The sequence below is a fragment of the Pleurodeles waltl genome, chromosome 1_1 (genome assembly GCF_031143425.1).
Source record: "Pleurodeles waltl isolate 20211129_DDA chromosome 1_1, aPleWal1.hap1.20221129, whole genome shotgun sequence".
Taxonomy (NCBI): Eukaryota; Metazoa; Chordata; class Amphibia; order Caudata; family Salamandridae; genus Pleurodeles; species Pleurodeles waltl.
The window spans coordinates 399,175,344-399,201,074 of record NC_090436.1 but is presented as its reverse complement, the minus strand read 5'-3'; the positions used below and the strand labels follow the sequence as shown (position 1 = coordinate 399,201,074).

Below are 25,731 nucleotides of genomic sequence, written 5' to 3'. Positions count from 1 at the left end.
GTCAGCGTAAAGGGAAATTTTGTCTCCCCCAGTCGGCGGACTCGTACTAGGGGATCCTGCCTGATCAAGGCAGCGAGCGACTCCATGACCAATGAAAATAATCAAGGGGGACAGTGGGCATCCTTGACTGGTCCCACACTGAAGTTGAAACACTTTGGACTTGACTCCATTCATTATCACTTGGGCTAAGGGGGGGGCAGAGGGTCAGTATAGAGGAGTCAAACCCATGCCACAAAGCCCGGGCCAAAACCCATCCTGGCTATACAACCCTGAACATAAAGGGCCATACAACCGGATTAAATGCCATGTGTGCATCAAATGAGAACACTAGGACATCCTCACTAAGTTCTGCAGCACAACCCAGCATCTTCACTAAGTTCAGCGGCATGACCCAGCATCCCAAACTGGCTGTCATGGGCTGAGTGCCCATGACGTAGCCATCCTGAAACATTCGCAGTAGGTGGGGGGAGGAGGTGGCTATTATAGGGACCATAGGTTTATACAGCTCCATAGGGAGGCCATTTCGACCTATTGCCTTACCAGAATGTATACCCTAGATGGCCTGCACTGTCTTCTCTGTTGGTTATTGCTCTAGAAGCACCCCATCTGACTCGGAGGTTAGGGAAGCAAACACCTGCAAGATGTTTTCATGACATTTGTTGGTATGCTGTATGCGCTGGGGAGTGCCCTTGCAGGCCACATATTTATTCACCACTGCTCACCCTCTCTAGTTTATTGTTTAATATTCCTGAGATCCAGCAGCTCGCACCCGCTCTCCTGTCAAGCCAGGCAAAGAGCTTACCTGCTTTGCCACCCACCTCGTATTGTTGATGTTGTGTAGCATGGTGATGGGCCCTGGCGGCTTCAGAGGCAATACCCCTGTACTCTTTCTGTTTTATCGCCAAGGTGTGGTGAGAGACCACCTTTCCTGGGTCAGTTATTGTAGCTTCTAAGTGTCAGGTTTTCAGCTCCAGCAATTCCAAGCAAGCCTGTTTTCCTTCCTATGGCGGACGATAAGCCCAAGAACCTGGTCCTTACTAACTGCCTTATACGCCCCCCAAAGAGTTTGTGAGGAGTCCAGTGACCCTGTTTTCTCTGTAAAATAGTGCTCTGTGGCTTCACGGAGCCCAGCACAGATGAATGAATTTTGAGGGACCAAGAGCTGTGCGTGATGGGTCTGTGTTCATGAAGACCCAGACTACCTTATGTCGCCCAGACCGGGGAGTGATCGGAGGTGCTCTTGGCCAAGTATTGAACCTCCTTAAAGAGAGGCCATACACCAAATGGTGGGGGAAGAAAAAAAGGAGAGGCAGAGGGAGAGGGAGAGAGGAAAAAAAAAATAGGACCCAACCACTAGATGGTGGAATGATGCACAGCACGTGAATCCAGAAAAGGATTCATGCTGCAAAACAGGGGAATATTTGCACTAAAATACAGTCAGTGTTCATGGCAAAGGAAAGTATTAGGTAAGTTGTGGTCAGTTCTTAATCACTTTCCAGCAAGTGGGTCGAGGTCCGTGGTCGGGCAACACTCAAGGGGAATGTGTCTGCAGGTAGCCACTCCAGAACTGAGGTTCAGGGAGTCGCTCGACACCTCATGTTCATTAGGGTTTTTTTTGAGGATCGAGGTAGAGTTCCACCATTTACCCTCCAGCCCTCTAACCAGTCCCATACCTCAGCTGGATTTGTAAAATACCAAGTCTTTCCCTCTGTGACCACTCTGTTTCGCCGGAAAGATCATGGAGTACTTACGTTCTGTCTCCCAAAGCCTTTTTGACCTCCAAGAAACTCTCATTCTCTGAACATTGAGCATAAAATCCGGGAAGAAGGTAATTTTAGCATTTTCATAGTGAAGCAGTGGGCCCAGTGGGCCGTTTGCAGTATGACTTCACAGTCCCCGTAGTTGAAAATGTGGGTTATGATTGGACGTGTCAATGCTCCAGGTTCAGGTGGGGGTACCCAGGACCGGATGGTCATGCGCCACTGAAAAAAAGTTGGACAGTCCGCTGGGCTGCAGCATTTTGAGTATTAGGTCGTCCATGAAGGCCAACTGCATGCCCCTCTGCTCTTCCAGGGAACATCATGATTTGGACATTATTTTGCAGTAAGCAGCCCTCAAGTCTGGCTTCCAGAGCTCGTATAGAAGCATGCAGTTCGTTTACCTGAGTTTGCAGGATCTCCGTGTCTGTTTTGAGAGTCTTCCGAGCTCCCATTTTGTGGAGGTCTGCTCTTACCTGGGTAACGTCAATCTAAACTGAGTTAATTCTGGTTTCCAGGGAGCTCCGCACCCACTGAGTCTGAGTCATGATAACCTTGAAAGTGAGTTTTTCATATTAAGGAATCTGAAGCAAATATCATTCCACTGCTTAAAGGTCAGGAGTTAACTTCCTTTCATAGTTTTGTATAGATTGTATTTATTTGCTCAAATAAATATGAAGTGAATTTGATGCAATCCCACCCTTTACTACTTCGACGTGTGTAATAAATTCTCTCTCATTTTTTTATAGTGGCACAATCCACAGCTTCTCAATCAGCACACTGAAGCATCGCACTTCAATAAATGGATTTTCTTTATGTTTGGAGTGTTTGTGTACTTTCTTTTCTGCGAGTGTTTCAACTTTAATAGACTTTTGTCACACCAAGAAAGAGGAAGGACTAGGACAATGCCTTCTTTATATACCATTTGAGAACCTTTGTGTCATTTTGTAGTTCTGTTCTTATGGCATCATGGGAATGGTCGTTCTTTCATGTGTCTACCTATTTGTTCAATAACATCACTTTTCTTCATCAAATCCACAATTTTCATCTCAGAGACCTTAATAAAATTAGGACTTTCCATCATGATTATATGGAAAATCCAGATTTTATGACAGGACCAGAGGCTTCATAATATGCTATTTCAAAGCATACTAATCATTGGTAATGAAGCATGGTCAACACGGTTATGATAAAAGGTTTTGAGGGTATAAGATGAAGACCAATCGGCCGTTCTCAAGATTTCCTCCAATCTAGCACCCACAGAAAAAGCTTTAGATACCATAGCACCTCTACTGGAACAAGCACACTATTTGCCCCAGAGTCCTTAATACAATTAGGACTTTCGATCATGATAAATTAGAAAAAACAGATTAAACCTGCTCAGATGTGTCACCAAAAGTGGTCAACATGTTTCTGCCACGTTAAACCTCAACTGAGGTGTAATCAGAATTAGTCAGGACCAAAAAGAAATAACTTCTGCTCTTAAGATGTCAAGCAAAAGGAATTTAGAGCATACAAAACCATACAGTGGCCTACTAGCAATTGTGAATGAGAAAATAATCCACTGTTGGACAACCTGTATAGGAATACAAACAGGGAATCACCAATTTAAAGTGAAAACAGATGTCAAATTGTGCACTGGTCACTACCAATGAGTACGATACCAATGACTTGTGAATGTACATGAAATATTGTGCTTAAAAACACCTACTGCAGAGTAAGCATGCTATATCAAACAAAGATCTGCGTGGGAAACAGACCTGGCTTACCTGCAATCGTTGGGTGTAATGCCTAAACTTCGTTAATCTTGTATAGGGTGCAGGGAGCTATTTTATCCCAAAATAAAATACAGGAAATCGAAAATAATATATCTTGCACCTCTACCATGCAGTTTTCATATCAATAATGTTATTGCAAATGTTGCAGTGATATTATCAATGATATAGAAGAGGTCATGACTGGTGTAATATGTGGGGTGTAGCAAAGAGCCTCTTTTTGACATGGTTAGCCCCCACCTTTTGCCTAGTATCTGTTGTGATTTTGACTAAAAGAGCACTAGGTTCATGCTAACCAAGTCCCTGTACCAAATCTCTTTCCCTAAACGGTACAATTGTTTCCCCAACTGGAAAATCCTTTAGCATCCTCGGTCTAAGTCCCTAGGAAATGGTATCCCTGGTGCATAGGACCTGAGGTACTAACGAGGGTCCCCAAGGGTTGCAGCCCGAATTGTGCTACCCTAAGGGACCCCTCAACCAGGCACATAACAAGCGGCCATTGCAGGCTGCGTATCTTGTTGCAGTCAAAAGTGAAAAGAAGACATGGCACACAAGTGGGTGTGAGTCTAACTGGGTGTGGTAGTGGTTTTGTGGGTGTGCGAGAGTGTCTGAATGGGTCTGTCAGTCCGAGTGGAGGTGTATTTTTTTAATTGGGGTCTAGATCCACAAATCTGGAGTGGATTCACATAAGTGGGAGTGGGGTATATTGGGAGTTGGGTATATTGTGCTGAGCGCCAAGAAGTATCTGCGGATCCTGAACGCCCCCACCCCCCCAAAAAATAAATAAAAATTTTGGGCAATTTCTTAATGAGGTGTCCCTCACCCTTACTCCATCAGACCCATGAGATTTGGGTAGCTCTACCCTGCCAACTTCTATCACTTTTTTATTTTTCCCCCAGGGTCAGAATCCAGGTACACAAAATGGCGGCCACAACTTTTCTCTCATGGTGCGACCAGCCAACCACATCACTGCTCTTGGTGCATGGGTACGCGAATCTGCCGCAAAGCATCCACATATCTAGATATACATAATTTTTTTTTTCTTTATGAACTTCGGAACTACTGAAGAGATTTACACCAAATTATTAAAAAGAGAGGTCCCTGCCAAATTTGGTGTAATTTTGTTCAGCGATTCAGGCCGGTAGTTGTGTCTAAAGTCCCTATGGGAAATTACATAACTACAACAACCTACTGGTGACTGCCAGTGTGTGTGATAGATAGATGTGTGTGTATATGTGTGTGTGTATATGTGTGTGTATATATGTGTGTGTGTATATGTGTGTGTGTGTATATATATATATATATATAATTATATATGTATATATACATACACACACATACATACACACACATACATATATACATACACCTATCTATCTATATATCTATATATGGAAAATGTCACTTACCCAGTGTACATCTGTTCGTGGCATGTTCCGCTGAAGATTGACATGCTGTGCATATACTTCTGCGATCTAGTGTTGGGCTCGGAGTGGTACAAGTTGTTTTTCTTCGAAGAAGTGTTTTCGAGTCACAGGATTGAGTGACGCCTCCTCTTCAGCTCCATTGCGCATGGGCATTGACTCCATGTTAGATTGTTTTCCCGCAGAGGTTAAGGTAGGAGTGAGAGTATAAAGAAAGGAGATGTACATGCTAATGGAATGTTAAATATGGAAAATGTCACTTACCCAGTGTACATCTGTTTGTGGCATTAGTTGCTGCAGATTCACATGCTGTGCACATCCCGCCATCTGGTGTTGGGCTCAGAGTGTTACAAGTTGTTTTTCTTCAAAGAAGTCTTTTCGAGTCACGAGACCGAGGGACTCCTCCCATTTCGGCTCCATTGCGCATGGGCTTCGACTCCATCTTAGATTGTTTTCCCCCGCAGAGGGTGAGGTAGGAGTTGTGTATGCTAGTAATAGTGCCCATGCAATGGAGTAATGTACATAATGTAGTTTAAAGTAATATATTTACAAATATACAGATGTTCAAGATCAACTTCTAAACGGCTACAGGCTCCCGGGGAGGCGGGTGGGCGCATGTGAATCTGCAGCGACTAATGCCACGAACAGATGTACACTGGGTAAGTGACATTTTCCGTTTGATGGCATGTGTAGCTGCAGATACACATGCTGTGCATAGACTAGTAAGCAGTTATCTCCCCAAAAGCGGTGGTTCAGCCTGTATGAGTTGACGTTGTTTGAAACAATGTTCGTAGTACTGCTTGGCCTACTGTGGCTTGTTGTGCCGTTAGCACATCTACACAGTAGTGTTTGGTAAATGTATGCGGTGTAGACCATGTAGCTGCCTTACATATTTCGGTCATTGGAATATTTCCTAGAAAGGCCATGGTAGCACCTTTCTTTCTAGTTGAGTGTGCCTTTGGTGTAATAGGCAGATCTCTTTTTGCTTTAACAGGTTTGAATGCACTTAACTATCCATCTAGCAATGCCTTGTTTAGAAATTGGATTTCCTGTATGAGGTTTTTGGAAAGCAATAAATAATTGTTTTGTTTTTCAAATTAGTTTTGTTCTGTCAATGTAGTACATTAACGCTCTTTTGATGTCTAATGTATGTAGTGCTCTTTCAGCTACAGAGTCTGGCTGTGGGAAGAACACTGGTAATTCTACTGTTTGATTTAAGTGGAACGGTGATATGACTTTTGGTAAAAATTTAGGATTTGTCCGTAGAACTACTTTATGCTTGTGTATTTGAATAAATGGTTCTTGTATGGTAAATGCTTGAATCTCACTTACTCTTCTTAAAGATGTGATGGCAATTAAAAATGCAACTTTCCATGTTAAGTATTGCATTTCACAAGAGTGCATGGGCTCAAAAGGTGGACCCAGGAGTCGTGTTAAGACAATATTGAGGTTCCATGAAGGAACTGGTGGTGTTCTTGGTGGTATAATTCTCTTTGGACCTTCCATAAATGCTTTTATGACTGGTATCCTAAATAGAGAAGTTGAGTGCGTAATTTGCAGGTAAGCTGAAATTGCTGTAAGATGTATCTTAAAGGAAGAAAAAGCTAGCTTTGACTTTTGCAAATGTAGTAAGTATCCTACGATGTCTTTGGCAGATGCGTGTAAGGGTTGAATTTGATTATTATGGCAGTAATAAACAAATCTTTTCCACTTATTTGCGTAGCAATGTCTAGTGGTAGGTTTCCTAGCTTGTTTTATGACCTCCATACATTCATGTGTAAGGTCTAAGTGTCCGAACTCTAGGACTTCAGGAGCCAGATTGCTAGATTCAGCGATGCTGGATTTGGGTGTCTGATCTGTTGTTTGTGTTGCGTTAACAGATCTGGTATGTTTGGTAGTTTGACATGGGGCACTACTGAAAGGTCTAGTAGTGTTGTGTACCAAGGTTGTCTTGCCCATGTTGGTGCTATTAGTATGAGTTTGAGTTTGTTTTGACTCAACTTGTTTACTAGATATGGAAGGAGTGGGAGAGGGGGAAAAGCGTAAGCAAATATCCCTGACCAACTCATCCATAACGCATTGCAGAGACTGATCTTGTGGGTACCTGGATGCGAAGTTTTGGCATTTTGCGTTTTCCTTTGTTGCAAATAGATCTATTTGTGGTGTTCCCCAACTCTGGAAGTAAGTATTCAGTATTTGGGGGTGAATCTCCCATTCGTGGATCTGTTGGTGATCCCGAGAGAGATTGTCTGCTAACTGATTCTGAATTCCTGGAATAAATTGTGCTATTAGGCGAATGTGGTTGTGAATCGCCCAATGCCACATTCTTTGTGCCAGGAGACACAACTGTGTTGAGTGTGTCCCTCCCTGTTTGTTTAGGTAATACATCGTCGTCATGTTGTCTGTTTTGACAAGAATGTGTTTGTGGCTTATTATGGGTTGAAATGCTTTCAGCGCTAGAAAATACTGCCAATAGTTCTAAGTGATTTATGTGAAACTGTTTTGGTGAGTGTCCCATTGTCCTTGGATGCTGTATTGATTGAGGTGTGCTCCCCACCCTATCATCGAGGCATCTGTCGTTATTACATATTGTGGCACTGGGTCTTGGAAAGGCCGCCCTTTGTTTAAATTTATACTGTTCCACCATTGAAGCGAGGTGTATGTTTGGCGGTCTACCAACACCAGATCTAGAAGTTGACCCTGTGCCTGTGACCACTGTGATGCTAGGCACTGTTGTAAGGGACGCATGTGCAACCTTGCGTTTGGGACAATGGCTATGCATGAGGACATCATGCCTAGGAGTTTCATCACCCTTTTGACTTGTATTTTTTGTTTTGGATACATGGCCTGTATTACATTGTGAAATGCCTGAACCCTTTGTGGACTTGGAGTGGCAATCCCTTTTGCTGTGTTGATTGTCGCCCCTAAGTATTGCTGTGTTTGACACGGTATAAGGTGTGACTTTGTGTAGTTGATTGAGACACCTAGTTTGTGGAGGGTTTCTATGACATACTTTGTGTGTTGTGAACATTTTTCTAGTGTGTTGGTTTTGATTAACCAATCGTCTAGGTACGGGAACACATGTATTTGCTGCCTTCTGATATGTGCAGCTACGACTGGCAGGCACTTTGTAAAAACTCTTGGCGCAGTTGTTATTCCGAATGGCAACACCTTGAATTGGTAATGTATCCCCTGGAATACAAACCTTAAGTACTTTCTGTGTGAAGGATGTATCGGTATATGGAAATATGCATCCTTTAGGTCTAGTGTTGTCATGTAGTCTTGTTGTTTGAGTAGTGGAATTACGTCTTGTAATGTCACCATGTGAAAGTGATCTGATTTGATGTAGGTATTTAATGTTCGGAGATCTAATATAGGTCTCAGACTCTTGTCTTTTTTGGGTATGAGAAAGTACAGAGAGTAAACTCCTGTTCCTTTCTGGTGTTTTGGTACTAATTCTATTGCTTCTTTTAGTAGCAATGCATGAACCTCTAGTCCTAGAAGATCTATGTTGTTTTGACATATTGTGTGTTTTCGGTGGGGCGTTTGGAGGGAATTTGAGAAATTCTATGCAATAACCATGCTGGATAATTTCTAGGACCCAAGTGTCTGTTGTTATTTCCTCCCAATGTTTGTAAAATTTGGTTAGTCTCCCCCCCCACACATGTTATGTGTTGGGGATGTGTGACTTGGAAGTCACTTTTTGTTTTGAGGAGTTTTGGGACTTTGGAACTTTCCTCTATTCTTTTGGAATTGTCCCCCTCTAGATTGTCCCCGAAAACTTCCCAGCTGATACTGGCTCTGGTAAGTGGGTCTTGTCTGTGAGGTTGTGGGTTCTGTGCTTTGTCCTCGAAACCCCCCTCTAAACTGTGTTTTTCGAAATGTGCCTCTGCCCTGTGGGGAGTAGAGTGCGCCCATGGCTTTGGCCGTGTCAGTGTCTAAGTTTTTCGATCGCAGTGTCCACCTCCGGCCCAAACAACTGCTGTCCGTTGAATGGCATATTCAGCACAGCTTGCTGTATTTCTGGTTTAAATCCTGATGTACGCAGCCATGCATGTCTCCTTATTGTTACTGCTGTATTGACAGTTCTAGCAGCTGTGTCTGCAGCATCCATTGCGGACCGTATCTGATTGTTGGAGATACTCTGTCCTTCTTCTACTACTTGCTGCGCTCTCTTTTGGAACTCCTTGAGCAAATGTTCTATAAAGTGTTGCATTTCGTCCCAATGGGCCCTATCGTATCTGGCCAACAAAACCTGTGAATTGGCAATACGCCACTGGTTTGCTGCCTGTGCCGCCACACTTTTGCCTGCTGCGTCAAATTTTCTACTTTCTTTATCTGGAGGTGGTGCATCTCCTGAAGTATGTGAGTTCGCTTTTTTTTTTCCGCGCAGCCCCTACTACAACTAAGTCCGGTGTTAGCTGTTGTGTGATGTACACGGGGTCTGTTGGTGGCGGTTTATATTTTTTCTCTACTCTTGGAGTAATGGCCCTTCCTTTTACAGGCTCTTCAAACACTTGTTTGGAGTGTTTTAGCATTCCGGGTAGCATAGGAAGACTTTGATACTGGCTGTTTGTGGACGACAGTGTGTTAAAAAGAAAGTCGTCTTCAATGGGCTCAGCATGCAGGCTGACATTATGAAATGCCGCTGCTCTCGACACCACCTGTGCGTAGGCTGTACTATCCTCTGGTGGCGACGGTCTAGCTGGATAACATTCAGGACTATTATCTGACACTGGTGCGTCATAAAGGTCCCATGCGTCAGGGTCATCTTGACTCATTCCTGTATGAGTTGGGGATTGCATCATTGGTGGAGTGGCTACCGGTGATGGTTGCGGAGAGCATTGTGGAGATGGTGGCGGGGTTACTTGTTTAGCCACCTTTGCCTGTGGCTGCTTGTCTTTTTCCTGAAAGGCAAGTTTGCGTTTCATTTTAATCGGAGGGAGAGTACTGATCTTCCCGGTTTCTTTTTGGATATGGAGCCTTCTTTGTGTATAGTCTGGCTCTATTGTTTCCAATTCCTGTCCAAATCTATGTGTCTTCATTTGTGTGGACAGTCCTTGTTCCTCAGTGTAGGAACTTGTTTTCGGTTCCGAGGCCGGATGTTTCGGTATCGAAACCTTTTCGGCTGCTTTTTTCGGTTCCGACGAAACCTTCTTTACTTTCGGCGTCGTGGTCTCTCTGTGCCGACCCATTTCGGTGCCGCTATCTCGGTGCCGAACCTGCTCGGAGCCACTATCTTGAGCCCGAGATTGCTGTGTGGCGGTATCTCGACCGGAGTCAGATGACTTCGCCCCCAGTGTGCCCTTTTTCGGTGCCGATGATCGGTCACCTATTTTTCGGGTTAAGCCATGGCCTGTTGGCGGTGGCGTCCCCTGGGCTTTAGTGTTTTTTTCGTGAGTTTTGTGTTTCGACGTCTTACTCACGGTTTTCGGCGTTTCTTCGGGATCGATCTCATCCGAGTCTGATTCATGGATGGAGAATGTTTCTTCCTCCTCCTCGAAACGCTCTTGTCCTGTCGGCGCCGACACCATTTGCAGTCTCCTTGCTCTTCGGTCTCTTAGTGTCTTCCTGGACCGAAACGCTCGACAGGCTTCACAAGTATCTTCCTTGGTTTCCGGCGACAAACACAAGTTACAGACCAGATGCTGATCTGTACATGGATACTTGTTATGGCATTTTGGGCAGAAGCGGAATGGGGTCCGTTTCATCAGCCTTGAAGAGACACGTGGCCGGGCCGACCAGGCCCCGACGGGGGATCGAAAAAAACCCAAAGGGCCACCGGAGCTCTTCAAAAGTCGGTGTCTAACCAAATACCGAACGCAAACAATACCGACGATTTTTCCGAGATTCTAACTAACTTTCCGACCCGAAACACGGAGTGAAAAGGAACACGTCCGAACCCGATGGCGGAAAAAAAACTATCTAAGATGGAGTCGACGCCCATGCGCAATGGAGCTGAAATGGGAGGAGTCTCTGTCTCGTGACTCGAAAAGACTTCTTCGAAGAAAAACAACTTGTAACACTCCGAGCCCAACACCAGATGGCGGGATGTGCACAGCATGTGTATCTGCAGCTACACATGTAATCGAACATATATATATCTACATATGTACAAATGTTGTTAACTTAAACAACTACAGGCTGCCGGGGAGGTGGGAGGGTGCATGTGAATCTGCAGCAGAACATGCCACGAACAGATGTACACTGGGTAAGTGACATTTTCCGTTCAACGGCATGTGTAGCTGCAGATACATATGCTGTGCATAGACTACAAAGCACTTAGTCCTCCCATAAAAGCTGTGGTTAGCTGTAGAAGTTGTTTGAAATTATGTTCTGAGTACAGCTTGACCTACTGTGGCTTGCTGTGTTTCTAAAACATCTACACAATAGTGTTTAGTAAATGTATGTGGTGTTGACCAAGTAGCTGCTTTACATATTTCAGCCATTGGTAGGATTCCTAAAAAAGCCATTGTAGCACCTTTCTTCCTTGTGGAATGTGCTTTAGGAGTAACTAAGAGTTGTCTTTTGGCTTTAACGTAGCATGTTTAGATGCATCTTACTATCCATCTTGCTAATCCTTATTTTGAAATGGGGTTACCAGTATGAGGTTTTTGAAAGGCTACAAACAGCTGTTTAGTTTCTCTGAATGGTATTTGTTCTATCTACATAGTACAATAGTGCTCTTTTAATGTCTAATGTATGTAGAACTCTTTCTGCCACAGAATCTGGCTGTGGGAAGAAGACTGGCAGTTACACTGTTTGATTGATATGAAAAGGTGATACTACTTTTGGAAGAAATTTTGGGTTAGTTCGTAGTACGACTTTGTGTTTGTGTACTTGTATGAACGGTTCTTCAATAGTGAAAGCTTGCATTTTACTGACTCTTCGCAATTATGTAATTGCGACTAGGACAGCAACCTTTCATGTTAAGAATTGCATTTGACATGAGTGCACAGGTTCAAATGGTGGGCCCATAAGTCACGTAAGCACTATGTTTAAATTCCAAGAAGGAACTGGAGGTGTTCTGGGTGGAATGATGCGTTTTAAGCCTTCCATGAAGGCTTTAATAACAGGAACTCTAAAGAGCTGTAGTGTACATTTTGCAAATATGCTGAAATTGCAAGTAAGATGTATTTTTATGGAAGAGAATGTTAAATTAGATTTTTGTAAATGAAGTAAATAGCATACAATGTCTTGTATTGATGCTGTAAGAGGGGCAATCTGTTTAGAGTGACAATAATATACAAATAGTTTCCATTTGTTAGCATAGCATTGTCTAGTAGTGGGTTTTCTTGCTTGTTTAATCACTTCCATACATTCTGATGGTAGTTGTAAATACCCAAACTATGACCTCAGGAGCCAAATCGCCTGATTCAGTGTATTGGGATTTGGGTGTCTGATCTGTCCTTTGTTTTGTGTCAAGAGGTCTGGTGTGTTTGGGAGTTTGGAGTGTGGCACTACTGATAGGTCTAAATGTTGTGTACCACGGTTGACGGGCCCACGTTGGCACTATGAGTATCATATTGAGTGTGTTTTGATGCAATTTTTTGACTACAAATGGAATGAGTGGGAGAGGGTGGAAAAGGGTAAGCAAATATCCCTGACCAATTGATCCATACAGCATTGCCCTTGGATAGGGGATGTGGGTGTCTGGATGAGAAGTTTTAGCATTTTGCGTTTTCGCTTGTGGCGAACAGATCTATGTTTGGTGTTCCCCATTGTTGAAAGTATTTTTGAAGTACTTGAGGGTGAATCTCCCACTCGTGTGTTTGTTGATGATTTCTGCTGAGAACATCTACTAGTTTGTTGTGTATCCCTGGAATATATTGTGCTACCAGGTGAATTTGGTTGTGTAAGGCCCATTTCCAAAAATTTTGAGCTAGGAGGGAGAGTTGGGACGAATGAGTCCCTCCTTGCTTGTTTAGGTAGTACATGGTGGTCATGTTGTCTGTTTTGATTAGGATATAGTTTGTGTTGGGCATCCCACTGTCCTTGGATGTTGATTGTTGAGGTGAGCTCCCGAGCCAATCATTGATGCATCCGTTGTAATTATGGTCTGAGGAACAGGGTCTTGAAAAGGCCGTCCCTTGTTTAGATTTGTGGCATTCCATCACTGAAGGGACATGTGTGTTTGGCGGTCTATCAAAACTAGATCTTGAAGTTGACCGTGTGCCTGTGACCATTATTGTGCATGGCACTGTTGTAAGGGCCGCATGTTTAGTCTTGCATGTGGAACGATTGCAATACATGATGCCATCATCCCTAATATTTTCATGACAAATCTGAAAGTGTACTGTTGACCTGTGTGTATCTGTGCGATTATATTTTGGAATGCTTGTATTCTTTGCATGTTTGGACTTACTAGTGCTTTTTGAGTATTTAGTATTGCACCTAAATACTGTTGTATTTGCGCAGGTTGCAGTTGCGACTTTTAGTAATTTATTGAGAACCCTAGCGTGTGCAGGGTTTGTTTTACGTAATGCACATGGTTTTGACATTGCGTATGACTGTTTGATTTTATCAGCCAATCATCTAGATATGGAAAGACATGTATATGTTGTCTCCTTAGAAAGGCTGCGACTACTGCTAGGCACTTTGTGAATACCCTTGGAGCTGTTGTTATTCCGAAGGGTAACACTTTGAACTGATAGTGCTTTCCTTGAATGACAAACCTGAGATATTTTCTGTCCGCCGGATGGATGGGTATATGAAAATACGCATCCTTGAGGTCTAATGTTGCCATGAAATCGTGTTTTTGAAGTAGTGGGATAACATCCTGGAGAGTTACCATGTGAAAGTGTTCTGACAGGATGCAAAGGTTGAGGGTCCTGAGATCTAATATCGGCCTTAGGGTGCCACCCTTTTTGGGAATCAGGAAGTATAGTGAGCAAACTCCCGTCCCTACTTGATTTTGTGGCACGGGTTCTACTGCTTGTTTGATTAATAGAGATTTGACTTCTTCCTGTAACAGACGGATGTGTTCTGTGGATAATTTGTGTGGTTTTGGTGGAATGATTGGGGGAGTTTGTATCAATTCTAGGCAATAACCATTGCGGATAATTGATAGTACCCAATTGTCTGTGGTAATGTTTTGCCAATTGGTGTGGAACCTTTGTAGTCTTCCTCCCAAGGGGAGGTGCGGGGTGGAAGGGAATGAAACAAGTCACTGTTTAGTGTGCTGTGAGGTTTGTTTAGCGGTTTGATATTTCCCTCTACTTCTGGGATACTGTCCTCTATATGTGCTCTCAAAACTACCTAGCTGGTATTGAGGTTGGTAGGCTGGTTTTGCCTGCGTTGTGGATGCCTCTGCAGTTTGAGCCCTAAATCCACCTCTAAACTGAGGTTTCTGAAAGGATCCCCTGTATTGTGTGGTGTATAGTGCACCCATAGCTTTTGCGGTGTCTGAATCCTTAAGCAATTATTCAATTGCAGTGTCCACTTCAGGGCCGAAAAGTTGTTTTTTGTTGAACGGCATATTCAACACCGCTTGTTGGATTTCGGGTTTGAAACCCGGACCTGAGCCATGCATGCCTCTTTATTGTTACAGCTGTGTTGACACCCCTGGCAGCTGTGTCTGCTGAGTCTAGGGCAGACCTAATCTGATTATTGGTGATGGCTTGCCCTTCCTCCACTATTTGCTGTGCCCTTTTTTTATGTTCCTTGGGGAGATGCTGAATTATATCTTTCATCTCATCCCAATGGGCCCTGTCGTATCTAGCCAACAACGCCTGTGAGTTGGCTATTCTCCATTGGTTGGCTGCCTGGGATGCAACTCTCTTCCCTGCAGCATCAAATTTCCTACTCTCTTTGTCTGGTGGGGGTGCATCACCTGATGACTGAGTTTGCCCTCTTTCTGGCAGCGCTTACCACTACTGAGTCTGGAGGGAGTTGCTGAGTTATATAGACAGGATCAGAGGGAGGTGGCTTGTATTTCTTTTCTATCCTGGGAGTTATTATCCTTGCTTTGACTGGCTCGCTAAATATTTGATAAGCATGTTTTAGCATGCCCGGAAGCATAGGGAGCGACTGGCATGTTGACTGCATGGAGGAGTGTGTATTAAACAAAAGATTGTCCTCCAACGGTTCAGTGTGCATGGTGACACTATAGTATGCTGCAGCCCTAGCTAAAACTTGATTATATCCTGTACTATCCTCAGGTGGTGAAGGCTTAGAGGGATAGCAGTCTGGGTCGTTGCCTGGAATGGGATCTGGATCATAAAGATCCCATGGGTCTACATTGTCTTGTTGCGAGACAAACGAATGCGATGGTGACTGCATTGGTGTAGGACTGGTAGGTGAAGATATGCAGGTGTGGAGAGTGAGGAGGAGAAAATTGAGGAGGTGGTGGTCTCTCCTTTGGCACTTTAGCTGGAGGCTGTGTAGTGTTCAATTCCTCCTGAAAGGGAGGTGCTGTTAAGACTCTGCTAGTTTCTTTGTGGATACGAGTCCTGGCTTGCCTTTCGTCCATTACTTCAAGTATTGGCTGTACTTGGGAGTCCTCCTCAGAAGTCTTATGGCTTTCTTTGAGTGTCTTAGAAAGTCCATGCTTCTGGGTGTAACCTCTTTTCGGCTCCAAAGCTGGCTTTTTCGGTATCGAAAAAGATGGTGCTGTGGTTGGTCTTGGTTCTGAAAGTGATTTCTGAAATTTCGACTCCGAAGAGCAGTGTTTGCTCGAGACTGACACGGAGCCTTTCGTCGACACCAATCGTTTCGGAGGAGTGGCCTTTTTCGGTGCCGAACTGGCGGTTTGGTCACCAGGTGTCTTCTTTCGGGGCGAGCCATGGCCTTCCGGCAGTGGCATACCCAAGGCCTTATATTTCTGTCTTTGGGATAGCACAGGGGCAGGTGTACTCACGGGTTGTCCTGCCGTGACCGGTCTGTCTTCCTCGGATTCCCGGTCGGAGTCGGTACCTCGAACGGAGACTGCTGTCTGCATGATCTCTTCCTCATCGAGCTATTCAGAGCTTTTGGACACCATCTCGAGCCTTCGTGCTCTTCTGTCCCGAAGTGTCTTTTTTGATCGGAAGGCTCAGCAGGCCTCGCAATTTTCTTCCCTATGATCTGGCGAAAGGCAAAGATTACAGACGGGAATATGGCGTGGCATCAAGGACAGAATCGGAATGGAGTCCGATCCATGGCGCTTCCACGCGGTCAGCCTGACCAGGCCAGAGTTGGGCACGCCCGCCCGAAGGGCGAGTAGAGATGTCTGTTCCGACGGTACCGAAGTGTTGATGGAAGATGTAAACCGATCGATCGAATGCAGACGAAAAATTAAGCGTTTAAAAAAAAATTCCAAATCGGACTATTGGAGCGAAAGGAAACACGCCCATGTGCAATGGAGCCGAAGAGGAGGAGTCACTCGATCCTGTGACTCGAAAACACTTCTTCGAAGAAAAACAACTTGTAACACTCCAAGCCCAACACTAGATGGCAGAAGTATATGCACAGCATGTGTATCTGCAGCTACACATGCCATCGAACATTATATATATATATATATATATATATATATATATATATATATATATATATATACACACACACATACACACTTTGCCTTAGTTGCAGACATCCTCTTTCACAGAGTCAAGAACAAACTTGTCATCCTTGCCCCAACCAACCCAACATACCCTAGACATCAGATGATAGCAATTCAACATCCCTAAAACATAAAAGTGTGTGTTTTTAATAAACACAAAAGGCAGTGGCTTATAAGCAGGGAGGTATTTCCAAGTACATAGGGCCATTTTTTGCTTTTTATCTTGCACGTTTGCCATTGCTGCACACCACAGATACACGTGGGCAAAGTTTGCATTTGGAGTCATTTCCAGGAAAGGGCAGACCTACCAACGCTAAGGTGCTAGACCAATGGCTGCACTTTTTTTTCCTACATCTGCCTCACTAATTGAACTGAAGCACTATGGCAATGTGTATGTGAGCATTATCAACTGTTTAAGAGCTACCCTAGTGGATGAGACCTGACAATCAAGTTGTGCATATAGGTTAAAGAAGCCTATGTAAAGAAATGCCTCCTTGGCATGGTTACCCCCTGACTTTTTGCCTTTGCTGATGCTATGTTTTGAATTTAAAGTGTGCTGAGGCCTGGTAACCAGGCCCCAGCACCAGTGTTCTTTCCCTAACCTGTACTTTTGTATCCACAATTGGCACACCCTGGCATCCAGGTAAGTCCCTTGTAACTGGTACCCCTGGTACCAAGGGCCCTGATGCCAGGGAAGGTTTCTAAGGGCTGCAGCATATCTTATGCCACCCTGGGGACCCCTCACTCAGCACAGACACACTGCTTGCCAGCTTGTGTGTGCTGGTGAGGACAAAACGAGTAAGTCGACATGGCACTCCCCTCAGGGTGCCATGCCAACCTCACACTGCCTATGTAGCATAGATAAGTCTCCCCTCTAGCAGGCCTTGCAGCCCTAAGGCAGGGTGCACTATACCATAGGTGAGGGCACCAGTGCATGAGCACTGTGCCCCTACAGTGTCTAAGCCAAACCTTAGACATTGTAAGTGCAGGGTAGAAAGAAGAGTATATGGTCTGGGAGTCTGTCAAACACGAACTCCACAGCACCATAATGGCTACACTGAAAACTGGGAAGTTTGGTATCAAACTTCTCAGCACAATAAATGCACACTGATGCCAGTGTACATTTTATTGTAAAATACACCCCAGAGGGCACCTTAGAGGTGCCCCCTGAAACTTTAACCAACTACCTGTGTAGGCTGACTAGTTCTAGCAGCCTGCCACACTCGAGACATGTTGCTGGCCCCATGGGAGAGTGCCTTTGTCACTCTGAGGCCAGTAACAAAGCCTGCACTGGGTGGAGATGCTAACACCTCCCCCAGGCAGGAGCTGTAACACCTGGCGGTGAGCCTCAAAGGCTCACCCCCTTTGTTCCAGCACCGCAGGGCACTCCAGCTAGTGGAGTTGCCCGGCCCCACTTTTTGGCGGCAAGGCCGGAGAAAATAATGAGAATAACAAGGAGTCGTCACTGGCCAGTCAGGACAGCCCCTAAGGTGTCCTGAGCTGAAGTGACTAACTTTTAGAAATCTTCCATCTTGCAGATGGAGGATTCCCCCAATAGGGATAGGTTTGTGACCCCCTCCCCTTGGGAGGAGGCACAAAGAGGGTGTACCCACCCTCAGGGCTAGTAGCCATTGGCTACTAACCCCCCAGACCTCAACACGCCCTTAAATTTAGTATTTAAGGGCTCCCCTGAACCTAAGAATTTAGATTCCTGCAACTTACCGAAGAAGAGGACTGCTGAGCTGAAAGACCCCTGCAGAAGAAGAAAGAAGACACCAACTGCTTTGGCCCCAGTCCTACCGGCCTGTCTCCTGCCTTCAAAAGAAAACTGCTCCAGCGACGCTTTCCCTGGGACCAGCGACCTCTGAATCCTCAGAGGACTGCCCTGCTTCCAAGAGACCAAGAAACTCCTGAGAACAGCGGCTCTGTTCAACAAAGACTGCAACTTTGTATCCAGAGGAGCAGATTTAAAGACCCCTGCAATCCCCGCAAGAAGCGTGAGACTTGCAACACTGCACCCGGCGACCCCGACTCGACTGGTGGAGAACCAACACCTCAAGGAGGACCCTCCGGCGACTCCGAGACTGTGAGTAACCAAAGTTGTCCCCCGAGCCCCCACAGCAACGCCTGCAGAGGGAATCTCGAGGCTCCCCCTGACCGCGACTGCCAGACTCTAAAATCCCGACGGCTGGAAAAGACCCTGCACCCGCAGCCCCCAGCACCTGAAGGATCGGAACTCCAGTGCAGGAGTGACCCCCAGGAGGCCCTCTCCCTTGCCCAGGTGGTGGCTACCCTGAGGAGCCCCCCCCTTGCCTGCCTGCACCGCTGAAGAGACCCCTTGGTCTCCCATTGACTCCCATTGGAAACCAGACGCTTGTTTGCACACTGCACCCAGCCGCCCCCGCGCTGCTGAGGGTGTACTTTTTGTGTGGACTTGTGTGTCCCCCGGTGCCCTACAAAACCCCCCTGGTCTGCCCTCCGAAGACGCGGGTACTTACCTGCTGGCATACTGGAACCGGGGCACCCCCTTCTCTCCATTGAAGCCTATGCGTTTTGGGCACCACTTTGAACTCTGCACCTGACCGGCCCTGAGCTGCTGGTGTGGTGACTTTGGGGTTGCTCTGAACCCCCAACAGTGGGCTACCTTGGACCCCAATCTTAACCCCGTAGGTGGTTTACTTACCTGCAAAAACTAACATTACTTTACCTCCCCCAGGAACTGTGAAAATTGCACTGTCTACTTTTAAAACAGCTACATGTGTTTTATGTAAAAAGTATATATGCTATTGTGATTATTCAAAGTTCCTAAAGTACTTACCTGCAATACCTTTCAAATGAGATATTACATGTAGAATTTGAACCTGTGGTTCTTAAAATAAACTAAGAAAATATATTTTTCTATAACAAAAACCTATTGGCCTGGAATTGTTTCTGAGTGTGAGTTCCTCATTTATTGCCTGTGTGTATGTGCAACAAATGCTTAACACTACTCCTTGGATAAGCCTACTGCTCGACCACACTACCACAAAATAGAGCATTCGTATTATCTCTTTTTGCCACTATCTTACCTCTAAGGGGAACCCTTGGACTCTGTGCATACTATTCCTTACTTTGAAATAGTGCATACAGAGCCAACTTCCTACAGCCTATTAGAAAAAAACATTTTGAATTATTCCTCCCACTGCGTAATTGGCCACAAATCAGTGGCCATGTTTAATATCAGAGCTGTGAAATGGTTTCATTGCTGTATCTTATTCAAGGTCTTTTATGCACTTAATTTCACTCCCCCGCACTAGATCACAAAGAAACATCTACATATAATTTCAGGGAAACATATTCATCCGTTTTTTTTTACAATTTGAAAACTACACTTGAAATTCGAGGCATCCCATATAGCCCCCAAATCTAGTTAATTCAGGCATATTATTTACAATGTTCTTTCTTTTACACAAACTTTAGAACGAAGAGGATTCGAATACAACAAAAAAAATAACTGTCATGCTGCTCCAAAGGGCAAGGAATATAATGTCCCTTTGCAATACTATTCTGCTTTGTTAATTCAGCAACTACAAGTTTATTTTAACTAGACTTGCTCTCTCTTAACCTGTAAGCCTTTATTTATTGTTGGCTTGCTTGCTGCAGGCAATTACTTCAATGCTCATGCATAAATAACCATTAACACAATGTATTCTTTGTAAATTATTGTACATCTGCTTGTGGCCAGAACAGACAAATAACCCTTTAAACATAAGCACTTTACAATTATTACTACTCATATATAATACAATTTAAGACATCGAAAGTACATTTAAATTACAGTTATTAACAATGGTAAAAACTATAACATAGGACAACTGCACTTCACAGTTTGCAAATGGGCACAGTGAAAAATAAACAGGTTGGAATAACAGTGGTGGATTATTATGGTGATAAACAGTTTCAAGGTATTGAGGATGGTTCTTCTACAATTTGTTGTGGGAGTCATTTTCAGCAATTATGACAGGAGGCAAAAAACAAATCTACAGTAGGTTCTCATCTTGGAATGATTAAACATTTTGTCAGGAGATTTTTTTTCATATGCATGATCACTGGCAATAAAAAAGGGTACATCACTGAATTAATAACTCAAGACCAGCTGACCCGAGTTAGAACACTTTTTAAGATTGAGACTTGATTTGATCTATTGGTTGTAAAAATACACTAAAAACAACTCTATGCTGGATGCAATCATATTTAGGCTTGTCCTGGGATAGACTCAGTAAAGATGGAGGTGTTCAGACGATTTGAACACTGCCTCACAAGTTAAAGGACCCTGAAGGCATTCCCAGTGGATGTGTGGTTTGCGCATAAATGTTAAATAAACATGGTTCTTAGGGGCCTCTACAGAAGACTGGTACACTGTAAGCAACTGCATCCCTTAAACAGTCCACTGTTTCGTTATTACTTTAGAAAGACTACCCATTTGATAGTCAAAGTCCACTCCTTTTAAGTTTCTAGATATTAAAATAGAATGTTGAGTAGCAACAACTGCTGCTGAAATATCTAGTAACTTCAAACTGTGTATTCATTTTCCAGAATTTCGATGACAGATGTCTGTAAATCTACAGCAGCAGATGTGACAGTTTCTTTTGCGTTGTATGTTTGAGTTACCATTGGAAGAGAAGGAAAGGTGTTTGATTTGATGTGCAATGTTACTAGCTAACAATACCAGACAATGTCTTAGAAATAGGTTTTGGTCTGTTGATATTTCCTGGGGACTGCTGACCAAGAGGACTGCAAACTAAATGCATTACTTAAAGGGAATGGTCCAGACAAGCAAGTGTTCAGTGATATTTTGCTTGTCTGCATAGCAGTACAGTGGTCAGTTCACGCAGAATCCAGAGTACTGCAAGGTGTGTGCTCTCTCTTTGGTTTGTAAAAATATATTTAAGTTGGATGATAGCTCATAAATGTGGTTCATCCAAATTTTTTGGTCAGGTGCTGAGCCAGAACTGAAGTCACTTAACTAAAATCAGTGATCATTAGAACAAAATCATAAGTGCTTCATTAGGTTTTATGGGTAGAGATTACATGCACAAGCAGTTATAATTGTGGAACTTGTCTTTCGCCTACCTTCATGTGGCGTGAATTAATCAAATTCAGGGGGTGGGACAATTAAATCTACATTATGCACATCTCATTTCTTGAATTGCTATAATCGGACACGTCTTGTGGGGTGGGGACAAGAGTGAGTGATGACCTGGCTCCAAGATGGCTGTGATCTGTGAGAGCATTCAGTGGGCCACACTTATCTGCTTCCTTGCCTGCTGCCAAACACCCTTGTGCCTACTAAGTGTACATCATAAGGAGCTCTGGAAGACTGGATCAGGCTCAACAGTGGGGAGGATAGTAGGTAGCTAACACCCTGGCATGTTCTGGGGGGGGGGGGGGCACAGTTCACCTTTTTGTCTCGCCTGGTGGGGCTACACTCCATGTTCATCAGAGATCTGGTCATGCAACATCTATTACACAAGGAGGAGCGCTTTAATGTTGCCCTGAGCAGGTGCGTGTAGGGGCTTTCAGACAGTGGCCAGGACAGAGTTCACAATTGAGTCTGTGCCCCAATGAGGGAAGCACATTTGGCCTTTGATGCCTTTCTGGGGGCAAAATTGTGGTAAAGACGAGTGGAAAGATTTTTTTTTATTTTTACTCACTTAAGGGCAGTCATAAGGTGCTCTATCCAGATGAGAGAACCGTATTTTGGTCCAGGTATTACTCACAAGGAATAGGCAGTAAAACACGGAACAGAAACTGGAATGTCTCAATAACAGTACTGTAAGGCAGAGTAGGTGCAGGACTATGTAATCTGGAAGGTTGTGTGACTGTAGCAATGAATGGGGTACTGGATTCTCTTAGAAGGGTGGAAAGTATACGCAACTCTTGAAAATGAATTAAATGTATGGATCTCTGGACAAAATGAGGAGGAACTCGCACATTAGTGTGCTGTGTGTGCCAAGGAATGTCCCAGAGATTAACCTCTATAAATGCATTATGGAGGTGTTGGTTAGGCTCCTCAACCTGGAAAAAGATGGTGGCCAAGAGGTGATTGTTCATGCGTAAAGACAATTCAAATGTGACTGGAGCACATACTGGGAGCACAGTGGTTTGATCAGCAGAGTGGAAAGGCAGAATGTGGTGTGCTCCTACTAAGCAAATTCATGTCTTGATGGGGAAAGAACACCTGTCTTTCCAACTTAAACTCTGCCACCTTGTATAGAAAGAAGGAGCAACTGAGAATTAAAGAAAAACTACAGGCAAACAGGTGTCTACGGTCTGTAGAATTCCAGGTGCGGCCGATGGTAAATTACAAGAAAGAAATACAAATTGTGACAGGTTGACTTGGCAAAGACTTTCCTGAAAAGCCCGGAACTGGATCCAGAGTGACAATAGTGACTTTCTGATAGGGGTCGCATCTTTTGCCCTCAAAGTTGTTGATCTGGAAAATGATTTCCTGGGGAGGGTCACAAGGAGTACTGGGACATCAGGGGTATACATTTGGTTTATCTTGTAATTCCTTCACTGTGCAGCTTTGTCCTAGTTTCTCCGTAGGCTTATCCTTGAGCCACAGACACTTGCTTATTTGACGTTTATTTAGAACTTTTAGTCTTCTTCATTCAAGAAATTGTTGGTCGTGTTTACTTGTTGTGCTGCTTATATCTAAGTGACGTAGCCAACCTGGTCATACGTATTTCTGCTGTGACAGTTTATAGCTCTGCTAACAAACCTATTTAAACAAATGCTATCTGGGCAGCTGGGAGCAGTGCTGATTACACTTTCCTTACAGATCTTTGAGATAACATCTCTAATGTTCCTTTCAACATAAACAAAAGTTATTGACAATTTCCTCCACCATCGAGAAAGGAACAGTTACATTTTTACAATCTTAGTGGGGATTTCTTGGACTGGTCAGATTTTAAAGTTGCGTTTGTAAAAGGGGTAACATTTTATTTTTTCTCTATTGTATTTGTTTCCTGTTTTAGAATGATAATAACGGTGTGTTTAGTTAGTCACCACATGACGATCAATCATTAGCATTATAAGTCAATTTGGAACACAGCCTCAGAGTGTTAGGCAGAAGAGGCTACAATGGAGCAAACAAACAAGCTATATGGCCTTAGTTAGCCATTGAGTCAAAAATTAAAACCCAAGGGTTAAAATCACCCCAGAACTACTGAAACCAGAGCTTGCACCAAACTAAATTATAATTTATATTTTTTGTTATATCACTGCAATGCTCTAAATAATTAAGTTGCTTGCTCTACAAGTTGCTCCATTCCACAGAACTCAATTTAAATGTGAACAGCTTCTGTGCACTGGTAAAAACAAAATATCAAAACAATTTTTTTTTTAATTTTTTTTTTATATATACCATTTGTCTGAAACCACCAATTTCTGACCGACACTGGATTTGGGTCCAGCATTTCAGAGATTCACATCCACATCTTTCTCTATACTTGTAGGCAATGCAGATAAATACGAACGTTGCAGCATCAAACCTTTGTATTTTCTGCAAAAATCTAATTTTCAAAAGTACTGTTTCTCCCACACATTAAAATTTTCCAACAAAACACACGTTTATACATGCTCCACTAATGTGATCCCCAAACTTGGGGCAACGTCCCTCGCACTGCCACAATTTTGTGAATCAACTGGGATGAACTGTATTGATAATACTACTCTCTAAAATGCAGTAAGGCACAGTAATGTTGGCAGAATGTGGAGTCATTGCATAATACAAACATTGTAAATGCAAAAAGCATTAAAACTTCTCTCAGGAGAGGAGCCTGTGTTGCTTTTGCACTGATTTAATGTTGGAGGTTATAACCAGTAATATGCAGTACAAAGAACAGCTTTACTTTCTCAGTCCTCCAAATGCTTTAAAATGCTTCAAAAGTGAATAAAACTAGTGGGTGAGAACACATTTGATATATTTGCATTGGTGTGGGTGGTGTTAGAGTATGAAGGGGAAGAAAAATTGCAGAACCAGGTACAGGAAAAGTGACAGAAGTAAAAAAAAGGTAAAACAGAATCACACCAGTGACACATAACACCCACCGATGGAGTGGCAATTATGGGGAATGATGAAGCAAAAATTACTCAAGACAAAAGTGCTACACTAAAAGAGCCAAAAAGTACAGTCAAACTATTTCACATGGGTCAAAAGGATGTTTAGACTTTACTGTACCCTGCTGTACTTTAGGTCGGTATGTGGTGTTGTGAGATTTTTGCTCAATTGCTGTTAAATTCACACTAAGTGTGCCATGCTTTAAAAAAAAACGTTTTCACATTTATTGCATAGAGGTTGTCTCGGGTCTAGTGCAGTTATATATATTTTTTTTTTTATACAAGTGAGGTTTGTTGCGATGATTTTAAGCGGGTGGAAAAGTGAGACTGAATGTCAAGTTAATAACTAAAGAAAATAGAAAGGCCTGAGTATGCATACAAATTGATATTTAGCACTTGCATGTAAATAAACGCTTTTAAAATGCAAGCACTTGTATTTTATTTGGGTCATAATACAAAAAGATTTACAACTCAGAGCTCGACAGTTCCCAGACATACACTTGTAAGAAAGAGTCTCTAAAGTAAGAATACTCATAAAAGACCCAAAGCAATGCCTAGACAGACATTCACTGCATTCCAAAATACACCGCCATTTACGCAGCTGACAAGCAATAGGAAAGATACTTACCAGAAACAATGAGTATCCATCACTTTCTTGGAGTCCTGAAATAGTAACCAATGAACACCCTCCGCTTGGAAACCGTGATCTCCTTTTCCCTCAGTCCAATGCAGGTTTCTCTGAGAATGCACGGAGAAGAGTAAAGCAGTGTGGCGCTCAAACCTTTATTTTAAAAACATAACATTTATAACTATTACTGTTCCAAAGAAAATACATCTGCTGCCTGCACTCCTTTACAGTCACAAATCTGCCTGTTCACAAAAAACGGTTGTACTAGCCCCAGTCAATAACAACCACTTGGGACATTGGAGAAGGTACACTCTACATATAGAATGAGCCCCAAAGTTGTGACAAAATACAGAGAAATCAATGACAGTGCAGAGAACATAAAAACGGTATCTGCACACACAGGAATGGTTCTCTTAGCAGAATAATGATTTGTGCCATTTTTACTTCATATCACTTTCGGAGCTTGTCACCAGTAACAGGTGGTACTTATCACACCTAAAAA

General features: G+C 43.5%; 1 long non-coding RNA gene and 1 other non-coding gene across 7 annotated transcripts in view; both read right to left on the bottom strand.

The window, feature by feature from the left end:
- LOC138284576 (uncharacterized) overlaps positions 1–25,731 on the bottom strand; it is a 77,217-nt gene that overhangs the window by 8,367 nt on the left and 43,119 nt on the right. For 4 of the 6 annotated variants that reach the window (XR_011201418.1, XR_011201419.1, XR_011201424.1 and 1 more), the window contains one exon: positions 25,230–25,382. This is a non-coding gene — a long non-coding RNA (uncharacterized lncRNA). Of the gene's footprint in view, positions 1–3,526; positions 3,584–25,229; positions 25,383–25,731 lie in introns of all 6 variants that reach the window. The other 2 variants (XR_011201423.1, XR_011201422.1) reach the window with 2 other exon arrangements.
- On the bottom strand, positions 24,276–24,408 carry LOC138292338 (small nucleolar RNA SNORA47). The gene has a single exon (XR_011202655.1). It is a non-coding gene; the product is annotated as a small nucleolar RNA SNORA47 (small nucleolar RNA).